This window comes from Podarcis bocagei, assembly GCF_964188305.1.
Source record: "Podarcis bocagei genome assembly, chromosome: 5".
Taxonomy (NCBI): domain Eukaryota; kingdom Metazoa; phylum Chordata; class Lepidosauria; order Squamata; family Lacertidae; genus Podarcis; species Podarcis bocagei.
The window spans coordinates 18,044,562-18,054,255 of record NC_138129.1 but is presented as its reverse complement, the minus strand read 5'-3'; positions in this window follow the sequence as shown (position 1 = coordinate 18,054,255).

Genomic DNA, 9,694 nt, shown 5'->3' with positions numbered 1-9,694 from the left:
ATCATATGTGTATTTAGTAAAACTTAATTGAAAGCTGTTGATAGATCATTTAGAAAGTTTCTCAATCGCTTGACGCCCATAAACAAAAGAGAATATCACATAAAACCAGACAGTCATTTTAAAATGTTCTCCTACATTATTTGCCGCAGAGCAATGCTAAGTTGAGAACATAAGGTAGGTACTACTGAATCAAGCCGGTGGCCCATCTCGTCCAGCGTCCTGTTCTCAGTGGCCAACCAGATGACTCTGGGGAGCTGGAAAGAAAACCTGAGTGTGACTGAGCTCTCTCTGCTTGTGATTCCCATTAGCTGGCATTCCAGGGTGTACCAATAGGGATCACCAGTGTCCCCCCCCCTCTTTTTTCTAAAAAAATGTTTAGGGTTACTCTCATTTTGACTCAAGAAAATCACCATTTTATAGTTCAAATCAGGGGAAATACAGTAAATGGACAAAAGTACAAAGATTAATAATAATAATAATAATAATAATAATAATTATTATTATTATTATTATTATTATTAATGTATATCCCGCCCTCCCCAGCCGAAGCCGGGCTCAGAGCGGCTAACAACAGTAAAATAATACAACATTCTAAAATCATTTCATTATAAAATCAGTTCAAATCAGATTAATGGTAACCATTGGGCTAGAGTTCTGTGAGGATTGCCAAAGGAGGGGGTCAGGCTGTGCCCTGGCCAAAGGCCTGGTGAAACAGCTCTGTCTTGCAGTCCCTGCGGAAAGATGTCAAGTCCCACAGGGCCCTAGTCTCTGGTGACAGAGTGTTCCACCAGATCGGGGCAACAGCCGAAAAAGCCCTGGCTCTGATTGAGGCCAGCCTAACCTCTCTGTGGCCCGGGACCTCCAAGATGTTTTTGTTTGAAGGCTGTAAGGTCCTCCGTGGGATATACCAGGAGATTCACAAAATGTTTAGGGGTATGCATCCCCCTGCATCCCCCCAGAAAAAGAAAGCACGGGGGATCACTGTGTGTCAGAGGATGCCCATGAAGGACCACCTCTTGGTGACATCCCACCCTTAGTTGTCTATCCTGAACACCAGGATGATCAGCATTGGCTGAATGTCACATCAAGCAGCCACTTGCTTGCATGGATATGGCCAGGTATATCTGACTCCCATTACAGAACTCTGAATTTACACGATGTCACCCAAACACATTTTTCAATTCTTGCCCAGAATTCTGAGCTACACGAACCCTTGTCTGATCCTGCAAGACACTTCTTGTGTTCTTAAGCAAAAGGGCATGCTCAGGATAATTGATTGCAGCTTTTTAAAAATTAATTTATTATTTATACCTGAGCTGTTCAAAGAGATCCTGAGTGTGTGTTCCTTCTTAGAAAATTTAGCATACATCAGTGCACAAGGATTCCAATTTTGTTTTTTGTTTTGTTTTGTTTTGTTTTTTATAAAAAGTAGACCCAGCTTGGACAATCACTCCTGGATTCATAAACTATTGTGTACGAAACCAGAAATGAACATCAGAACAAAGCACTCCTCTCTCCCTTGTTCCCACACCAGCTTTTGTGTGAAGATTTATGTTAAGATAGAATTATGCCCATATTTGGGGAACTCTGACTTAATGTTGGGCAACAAACAAGGAAAATAAGCCAAGAGCACACCTCTATGGCTTCTTACAAGACAGAATCTTTGCACCTAAGCCATTATGTGTTGGTAGGTGGGGAGGAAGCAGGAAAGAATGTCTGGTCCTGACTCTCCCTTCTTGGCTTCATAAACTATGGATTAAGAAGTGGAGAATGACTGTAGAATTTAGGCCACACAAGACTGAAGTCATCTCACTATTGACATGCATTCTTGTGTGAATCAGGTCTTAGTAACGTAAAAACAGTCAGAAGCATGTTTATTTTGATAAAAGGAGAGTGTTCAGGAAAATCTTGGAAATCCCTTTGCCCAGTGAATGTCTGGGATGTGGTTACTTCCTGACATAAGTGGTATGAACAAGTATTCGGGGAAACCAGCTAAGACCTGTGTGTACTGTACTGTTGTTTGTAGCAATAGCTTGCAGTGTATCAAAATCCGCTGCTTTGTCTTGGAAGTGGAGACGCTTGATGCATTAAATTTGGTAAGATGATGCACTTGGTCTATCCCTTTAGAAACTGCAGGTTCACCCTGTTTTTGCACAAATATACTTTGTTGTTTTTAATCCTTCAAAGTTGTTCAGAGATTTCGCAATGCTGCTAGTTGTGCAATGTTTCTTAATGGGCTGGAAAATCCAACATGCTCCTGGGTTTAGCCCTTAATGATTAAAAGTGCCCCTTTCTGGTGTGCCAACGGTTTGCAAACTCATTATGGGTAAGGCTGTGCTTGCATCTGCCAATAATGGTTTGATAATAGGCTTAAGAAAGTGTCCAATTAGTGGAGAGAAATAAAGCTGCAGGTTTTTCTTTGTAACTACATGCAAGATCGCTCAAGCTGAGACCTTGGCTTTCTGGAATGTCCTTTTGAAGCTTCATTGCATTTCTTGAAATAGATATAGTGGATTCATACTGTAGCCATATGTCCTGCTTGAGTGAAGACAGGTTTCTATTTGAAAGACTGTCCAGCCCAAGTCACACTTAAGGATAAAAAACAGCAAGAAGGGGGGACAGAGCCCTTAAAATTTCCTATCAACAATTAGTACCTGGCTGGGCAGGACAAGAGTCTGTGAGCAGACCATCAGTGTTTTCCACAGTGACACAATTTATTGTATTTATACTCTGGTAAATATTTATAGAAAATTTGCAAGTATACATATAGATGAGCATGTGCAATCGCAAGGCTCATATGTGACATCTTTTTGGGTGATTCATTTCTGTTTGGGGGGCATTATGTAAGAAACTATCAAATACACAGTGTCTTGCATGATTATAAGGGCAGCAAAAACAAAAGAAACACAAGAGGGGAAAGTGCCCTGAGATAATCAGAGAACAATGCAAGCTAACCGAATGTTCACCACATAGCTTCTTTTATAATGTGGGAACATATTATGCAAAAGCCGAGTATTGCCATCCATTCTCAGTCTTTTATACAAGCATTTTGAGTCAGGCCATTGGTCGGTGTTGGATTCAGGTTCGGGGAGACTCAGCCTCTCACTGCCTCTTTGCAGTTGCCACACACACGCACCCTCTGCCTCTGGGCTCAATCTTTACCAATACCCAGAGAGAAAGGACCAGTGGCACCAACTTGCACCCACCATCAGGGGTGCCCGGGGCACGTGCTGTCATTGGGACACACATGCACACCGGGGGGCATGATGATTTTGTGTGCACATGCCCCCACAGCATGCGTGTGGAGTTTGTGGGTGCACTGCCCCCTCATTAAAATTATTGTGGGGGCCAGGGCACTCACGGCTGGTGTGCCTGGAAAGAACAAAGAATTTTACAGGCGACAGCAGTTTCTGCTCCTTCTGTTCACTCTCATTGCTTGCCGTGCCTTCTGTTTACTTTCATTGCTCTTCCTCTGAGTCAGAACAGGCAAGGAGGCTACAGCAGCAACAAGAGCAGTTATCAGGTTCAGGAGACTCTAGCAGTCAGTACAGTCACACCTCATGTTGCGTCCGCTTCATGTTACATTCTTTCAGGTTGTGTCCCACAGTGACCCGGAAGTACCGGAAAGGGTTACTTCCAGGTTTCGCCGCTCACACATGCTCAGAAATGCAAAATGACATCGTGTGCATGCGCAGAAGCGGCGAATCACAACCCGTGTGTATGCAGATGCGCCACTGCGGGTTGCATTCTTTGCATGTTGCAAATGGGCCTCCGGAACGGATCCCGTTCGCAACCAGAGGTACCACTGTAGTGGGGCCACAGCTGGTCACAAATACCCAATGATGCCATCCTAAGACACCAAGCCAGACACTGGACTTCCTCTGTCTGAACTATGTCTAATTAAGTGTTGTCTTCTCCAGGGTCAAAGCCAAGAGTATTTCCCAGATCTGCTATCTTAAATCATTTTAGCAGAAAACTCCAAGGATTGAACCTGGAATCTTTTGCCCTTCTACTTAGCATGGTGTCTGAACCCTTGCCAGGCAGCAGAGGAACCAACCCCCACGGCAGGTTGCCAGAAATGGACAAGAGAAGGGAAAGTCCTTACCATCTGCTTTTATTTAATATTCACACAGAGAGGCTCGGGAATGTGGCATCTCAGATTAATATCGTTGCTCCTAGTAAATCTCCCCTCCCCTTCTCTCCCACTTCCTCATTCGCCCTCCATTCTATGGTTGACGCTGAGGGACCTTTGCTTCTGAGCTCTTTGCTTTCCTATTTTTAAGGCTCGCCAGGTTCTGGGAGATGGTGGGTCTGGAATGCTTTCTAGTGGTAACATGTCAGGCAGCTGTTCCAGCTCTGCCTGCTCCTCCTCTTCCATTATTTTCCAACTTTCCCCCTTGTGGCGTTTGCCCTCCTAGGTGCGTGACATCATACTGGGTTCATAAGGAAAGGGTTAACTAATTGTAAAACGACTAACCAATGGGAACCCTAGGGGAGGAGTTAGAGTTAGGGTGGTTGAGAAGACAGACTGGGGTGAGAAGAGACAGAGAGGATCAGTGTGCATTGGGCTAGTCTGATGTGCGAGAGTGAGAGAATTTGTTAAGAGGAGTCAGTCAAACAGTTGATATAATCAGTCAGAAGGTATTAGGAAGGTATAGGCCGGTAAAGAAACTAAAGTTAAGAAACTGACAGGAATATTATCTGAGAAACCATAAACTTGTTAATGTTTATAAAATAAACTTGTTTATTTGGTTCAATTTTAACAACTGTCTGGACTCAGTGTCTTACCGAGAGTAACGGGTTGGTGGCAGCAGGGAAGCGAGCACAGTGGTGGCACAGGGATCAATAGATCGTTAAACGTCTGGGGACCCTGTGTGATCGCCACACCCCTCATCTGCCTCTGAGCTGTGATCTCCCTCAAACTCCTGTTGTAATTCTGAACTGTCTTCTTTTTCTCTGGAAGGGTCAGGCTGGGGAGACGGTCACCACCATTCCTCCTCTGCCCAGTCCCTGACAACCCTCCACACAAACAAAAAAAACCCATTGACTACAGCTTGCGATTGTCTGGAGTGAGACAAACCATGAGCCTTGGTAATGCTAAGCCAAACCATACCATGGCTTAGCCCAGGCATAGGCAAACTCCGGCCCTCCAGATGTTTGAGACTACAATTCCCATCATCCCTGGCCACTGGTCCTATTAGCTAGGGATGATGGGAATTGTAGTCCCAAACATCTGGAAGGCCGGAGTTTGCCTATGCCTGGCTTAGCCCCATGTGGTGTGGGAACAGGATGGCTGAGAGAGGCAGCAGCCATGATCTGCCCATTGGGAAGCCACACGTGTGTGCATTCATGCCAAGGCATATGGCCTGGTATGAACCATGGGCTGTGTGTGTTTTAAACTGGCACACGCATTCAACTGGAAGTCCTCTTTCAGTTGGGACTCCATGATGTATGCACATGGATGCTTAAGTGTTCATGTCTTGCTTCATGTGTTTGCTGTGTGGGAAGCACGGATGTAATAGCAGTATACATGCAGCAGACTCGATTGCTGTTTGAGGTGTGGTGCAACTCTTTCATGCTCACAGCTCTGACAAAAACAAAATCCATATCATTGGCACGTATGAGCCTCCTTGGCTCTGCGTTCAGACCTGCAGGTTCTCACATTTACAGAAAAGGTGGGGGGAAATGCCATCTCCAGCCCAAATCCTGATGGCACGGCTGTACCTCTGCCAGCTGGAAACCAGCTACCAAGCAATCATATGCTGCTAATTTTCTGCCCTTGGCACGTGACTTGCCGCCTCCTCTACTTCATTTCCATCCATATGAACCACTTTGAGTTCAGTGGACACGTTTAACAATTAAGTGCCAAACTGTTCTAACTTGCCAGCAGGAACATGCCCAAGAAAGCAAAGGGTAATTTTCTCAGGTAATCAACTGCATTCCTCTCTGCTGTTGTTTTGAGAATATCTCTAGAAGCTAAACGTATTTTGGATTACACAAGGAGGTTTGCTTGCCTTCCATAGGGGATTGCTGGCTGGGTCTGTTCATATGAGCCATGTTTCCAAGGAAGATCACTTTGAACCCTCATCAACCTTGGTTCAAGTGAATTTAGGTGGAAGAGAAGCCTGAAAATCCTGCAGAAGCCCATGGACATGTGCCAAGCATTCCCATGGGATTCTGATTCTCCCTTCTGATGACAATGCTTTCCTATCTTTCAGATGCAGCCCTCTAGCCCTGGCCCTTGAGACTCTATCCAGGTAATGTCCCTTACTCCAAGCCATATGCCGTATCAGACCTCCTGCAAACACTTCTAAAGTGCTTTTGCCTGGCTGGAATGCACCATTGAGCTCTGATAATGCCTCTTGCTTGCCTGGATAGAGAGATGTGAGTTCAATACATTGTGTGTTTGTGTGTGTATGTGTGTAGATCTGGATTTTACATGGCTAGTTTGTCCAGAAGTACTGTACAAAATATAAAAGTAATACCTTTAGCATATGGTAAAAAACTTTTTGCTCACCCAAGAATTTCCTGGCTATGGATACTTGTGTGTGTCTTGTTGGTTGCTGTGGAAATTGCATTTTACTGTAATGTGTATTACTTACTTACTTACTTACTTACTTACTTACTTACATAAAATAGATGCATAGAATTGTAGAATTGGAAGAGATTCCACACATCATATAGTCCAACCCACAGCAATGCAGGAATATCAACTAAATGCTGGAATCTCAACTACACTCTTGGGATTTGTAAATGTCAAGTGGTATATAAGTCTTTTAAAATAAGGAAATAATACTGCATAGAAGAATATTTTGCTTTTGGACCCACCTACCAGTAGCATGCAACCACAAAGAGAAGACTATAAACCTTCCTCCACCTCTGTTGTGAATGCAAGAAATGTGGGGTGGGGGTGAGGGGAGGGGAATCCATCCTTCTACCATTCTGAGTGAACAAAATGGTGGATTGATGTCCACCAGCTACTAATAAACAAACTAATGACCTTTGGATAAAGTTAATTTCTGGGAAGAAGACCATTCTACTACCTGTCACAACAGGCGAATGAAGTAAATCAATGGCATATGTCCAAGGTCCCTTGAAACCATCAGTTTCTCCACCCCCATCATTCTACCCAGACACTGAGGTCCAGCACCAAGGGCCTTCTGGCAGTTCCCTCACTGCGAGAAGCCAAGTTACAGGGAACCAGGCAGAGGGCTTTCTCGGTCGTGGCACCTGCCCTGTGGAACGCCCTCCCACCAGATGTCAAAGAGAAAAACAACTACCAAATTTTAGAAGACATCTGAAGGCAGCCCTGTTAGGGAAGCTTTTAATGTTTGATGGATTACTGTATTTTAATATTTTGTTGGAAGCCGCCCAGAATGGCTGGGGAAGTCCAACTAGATGTGCGGGGTATAAATAATATGTTGTTGTCGTTGTTGTTACCTGCTCATGTCCTTTCAATTCACCCTGATCAAATTATGTTTGCAACCAAGGATGCCAGAAAGTGGTATAGAGTTGTCCCCGCAACAACCTATTCACAGGATATTTATCAGTAAAATGGAGTTTCAAATCAAGGCTTTTTACTGTTTAGAAGGAGAATAAAAGTGCTAGTCTTATTAACAAGGAGCAAGAGAATCTGAGCTTGAGTAAACAATTTAGCACTAGTAACAACCCTAGTTGATTTCAGTGAAAAAGACCCAGTTCTTGTTAGGGGATGGCCCGGGCAAAGCACAGGGACCAAGAAACCCCAGCCACTGCCACTTTAATTTGCCTTAAGGTACCTGCAGGTATAAATTGAGTGCATATGCCATGGCACTGTTGTAGAACAATGCCCCTTAGCAGTGTCCTGTAAAGTCCATAAACATTTTTCATGTGTCCCTGATGCCCCCCTTTCAGAGTTTCTTCCTCTTTGTGTCACACACATGGCCCGAGAACAGTTAATTCCCACTCCATGCTTCTAATGGCTTCATACTCTTCAAAACAATGCAAAAGTAGGAATTAGGCAAAGAGGATGTGAGTTCAGTTTCATAACACTTGTTGAAAAGTCTGGAATTCATTTGTCCGCAAAGTCGTGCTTAGCACCACCCACGCTCTGGCACACATTTCTGTTGTAGGCTAATCTTTTTTAGATCGGTTTCTCACTGATTTGTCATGAATGCAGCAGCATCTGACTGAGTCTATTGGGGGAGAGAAGAGAAGTGGAGGAGGATGCCTGTGGCACGCATCACAGGGGGAAAATGCATGAATTAGCCTTCCATCTCGTAATCAGATTCCAGTAATCAGAACCACCTGCAAGGGAAACCCTTTCAAGTACCTCTTTTGTAGAACCAGAAGGTCCCACAATTTATTTCAGGAGAACTTAAGGAAAAATGGATGTACCGTGCCATATTAGAAGCAAAGAAACTTGTTTTGATGAATTGGAAGAGCCGCAAAAAGATTCCATTGAGCACATGGATTGGTAATATGGACAGAGTAGCTACATACGAACGAATTGCATGTCGACGCAAATTAAGAATGGATCAATATGAAGAAATCTGGAAGGAATATTTAAGCAATAAGGCAGACAGTGGTGGGAAGTAGGGGGAGGAGAGGTGGGAAAATATTGTTAAAAAGGTGTAGGTATATCAGTATTCAAATCTGAATTGTCAAATTGTGTTATTAGTGTTATTGTGGTTTTTGTTGTATGTGTCTTCTGCAGTTGTTGTTTGTATTGAAAAAACGATTAAATAAATTATAACAAAAGAAAAAAGAGCAGCCCAGCTGGGCCAGGCCAAAGGCATATCTAGTCCAGATTCCTGTTCTCATCATGACCACCCAGATGCCTGTAAGAAGCCCACCATGAGAACATTAACACAACAGCTCTTGCCATTCTCAGTAACTGGTATTCAGAGGCATACTGCCTCTGGCAGTGCTTTGAAGTTGGGAAGACAACTGAAAAATGATCCTTGAGTGGCAGGTAGGGAAAGAAGGAAAGGAGGAGAGAGTAGGCTGCCCATGAGTGCAGCTCCGGGGAAAGCATGACGAGTGCCATTTACAGACCCTCCAAGCGTCCTTATTTTCCAACCACAGTCCCAGATTTACAGAAGCTGTTCTGGTTTCTGCTTTGATCCTGGAATTTTCTATATTTCCTTAGGACGCGTCCCTATTTCCATTTTTATCCCTAAGTCGTTTTGAGCCCCATCGGGGAGAAAGGCAGGTGTCAATCAATCAATCATTTTGGAAAAATGTGTTGTATTGAAAAAATAATTTTAATTTATATATTTTGAAAAGCAAAATACAAGACAAATATAACTATTTAAAACCACTTTTTTACCAACTAGCTTACATATTGACTGATGCAGAAAAGTATAACAAAATGATGCAAATATTTTAAAAGGAAGTTGCATTTCAATGTAGACCACCAAAGCTCATACTATATATTGTTGTCCATGAAGCAAAAACAAAACCCTAAAGGCAAGCTTAACAGGTTTGTTCTGAATTGCCTGAGGACTATTTCAGTTTGGATGCTGATTTTACAAGTGTAAAAGCCAAGTTGGTGACATGTAAGATCTACAATATAGTTGTTTATCTGTCTTATTGTGTCAGCAACTTGGCTTTTGTGCCAAACATCTTGCAGTTTTGCAGTTGAGTAGGCGATAGTCCCAGAAAGTGAGGCGTGTATATACCTATAACTCAAGAGTGTGTGTTTTGGGAATTC